This window comes from Prionailurus bengalensis, chromosome C2 (assembly GCF_016509475.1).
Source record: "Prionailurus bengalensis isolate Pbe53 chromosome C2, Fcat_Pben_1.1_paternal_pri, whole genome shotgun sequence".
NCBI classification, from domain to species: Eukaryota; Metazoa; Chordata; class Mammalia; order Carnivora; family Felidae; genus Prionailurus; species Prionailurus bengalensis.
In genome coordinates, this window is record NC_057350.1 from 113153100 (window position 1) to 113156162 (window position 3063).

Here is a 3063-nt window from a genome sequence, read left to right on the forward strand (position 1 = left end):
AAAACAGAAACAAAATAACAAAAAGATACCAGTGTACCTTCTTACAGAATTTACAAAAAATGAAAAATTGGCCTGATTTTCTTTGGATTTAAAAAAATAAATAAATATGTTCAAATATTCTCTATCTGCATACCATTCAATGATCTTAAAAACAGACAATGTTTGTCTTAGCATAGATGTGAATCCTTAGGCAATAGGGCAAAGAAAAGAGATTAGATCTCAAGAGCCAGGCTGTGAAGCCCATGTCAGGGTCTGGGCTTCTGGCTGGGCCTCTGGCTGAATCATTTGCCAGGCCTTGTCTGGGCCTATGGTGGGCCTGTGAGTAGTAGGTCATGGGCTAGGCCTGGGTCTGGGCCTGGGTCTAGGTCCAGATCTTAGGCTAGACTTGAAGTCTGAAGCCATGGCTGAGACAAAGCCTAATCCTAAATCTGGGTTTGAGATTATGCCTAGTTCTGGATTAGCTCTGGGCCTACATGTAAGACTGAGCCTAGGGCTGGGGCGGGAGTATGGTCTGTTCCTGAGAGGGTTCTGGGTGGGAGGCTGGACTGAGGCTGGGGCTGACGCTGCAAATTTTTATCTGTAAGAGGAAGTTTCTGTTACAGCTGCAGAGGCCTTGTTTGTGATTAAGTCAGTAGATATCAGGAGTCATATCTAGACTTCTCTGATAAGGTCACTGAATTTATCTCAGTGACTGAGAATTTCTCATGGAAAAGCAAAGTCTTTCAGACTCAGTCTTCCATTTAAATCCTGAAATCTTGATAACTGAATTAGAATAACACTTCATCAAGAGGAGAATACAAGTGAAGGCATAACTAGCTTTAGTTATGGCAAAGAGCCTTTTTATTTTTTTATTTTTTAATTTATTTAAATTCAAGTTAATTAACATACAGTATAGTATTGGTTTCAGGAGTAGAACCCAGTGATTCATCACTTACATATAATACCTAGTGTTCATCCCAACAAGTGCCCTCCTTAATGCCCATCACCAATTTAGCCCATCTCCCCCACCTCCCCTCCAGCAACCCTCAGTTTTCTTTTCTGTATTTAAGAGTTTCTTATGGTTTGCCTCCCTCTCTGTTTTATCTCAGTTTTCCTTCCGTTCCCCTCTGTTCATCTGATTTTTTTTTAATTCCACATATGAGTGAAATCTTATGATATTCATCTTTCTCTTATTTCCCTTAGCATAATACCCTCTGGTTCCATCCATGTTGTTGCAAATGGCCAGATTTCATTTTTTTGATCATTGAGTAATATTCCACTGTATATATATATATATATATATATATGCACCACATCTTTTTTATCCATTCATCAGTCAATGTGCATTTGGGCTCTTTTCATAATTCGGCTATTGCTGATAGTGCTATGATAAACATCGAGGTGCATGTGCCCCTTAGAATCAGCATTTTTGATTCCTTCGGATAAATACCCAGTAGTGCAATTACTGGGTCATAGGGTAGTTCTATTTTTAATATTCTGAGGAACCTCCATATTGTTTTCCACAGTGTCTATGCCAGTTTGCATTCCATCAGCAATGCAAGAAGTTTCCTCTTTCTCCACATCCTCGCCAACATCTGTTATTTCCTGAGTTGTTAATTTCAGCCATTCTGGCAGGTGTGAGGTGGTATCTCATTGTGGTTTCAATTTATATTATTCTGGTGAGTGATGTTGAGCATTTTTTTCACTTGTCTGTTAGCCATCTGGATGTCTTCTTTGGAAAAGCATCTATTCGTTTTTGCGGTGTTTAGTTTGATAAGTTCTTTACACATTTTGGATATTAACCCTTTATCTGATATGTCATTTGCAAATATCTTCTCTGTTGTGGCGAAGAGTCTTAACAATTGTTTGGCAGTGAGAAGGCACTCAGGTTCATTAGTTCTTTTAAATTCTAAACAATTTTCAGTTATTCATAGTTTATGTTTTAAAGTGATCATTTATATCCTAATCAAACATGTTGCTTTTGGTTGTTATTGATATTGGTTTTAGAACTAAATGATTATTACAGTAACAGAAATTACAGTAACTGTCATTTCTAACATTATGTGGGTCTGTGATTCTATAAAAATGTCAGAGATATGTTAAGAACCACTCATTCAATTCCAGCTCTGCCTTTAACTTGATTTTGAACATGTTGGTTTCTCTTAAAACCTCCCTAGTGGCATCACAGCATTGCTTCCTGGAGTTGTGAGAAGTCTGTCAGCTGGTACAAAGTACAAAATCAACAAGCCATACTCTTTGAGTATCCATTCCCTTCATTCATAGGTGTCATCCGTCTGCTACCAGGACTCACTATTGAAATTCTTCTCCTAGGGAACACAAGCTACTTTAAGCAACTCAGTGGTTTGAGTTGAACAAAACTGGTTGTGAATAATCTAGAGACTGTAGAACACCCCATGATAAATTGCTGAAGTACAAGCTACTATCTCAACTTGTACTTCTTTTCCTTCTTCTGCTTTGATCTTGGTTAGAGAAAATAACCATTATTGAGTTTCTACGATTTGTCTGACACTTGAAACTCATTTACTCACTTAATTTTCAGAATGGCCTGCAAAGAAGTGTTGTGATTCCTATTTAGCATGAGGAATATGAGCCTGAGAGAGATTAAATCACTTGCCTTTGGCTATGTAGGCTGGGATTTAAAGTTAACACCCTTAGACCCTATATAGGACTTCCTATTCTCTGATTCCTGGGGTGCTTATTATAGAAATGACAGTGCTCCCTGACTCATAATTAAGTTCTTGCCTGCCTTTGGTTTCTGATCCATATTAGGTTTCCTGACCCTCATTTCCCCTTCAATATTGTGACCTAACCTTTATCTGGAATCTGAGCCTCAGTCTGTGATTCACCATTAACTATTCTCTTGTGTGGTTCCTACAAGTGGAAATTTTTTTTCCAACGTTCTTATTTATTTTTGGGACAGAGAGAGACAGAGCATGAACGGGGGAGGGGCAGAGAGAGAGGGAGACACAGAATCGGAAACAGGCTCCAGGCTCTGAGCCATCAGCCCGGAGCCTGACACGGGGCTCGAACTCCCGGACCGCGAGATCGTGACCTGGCTGAAGT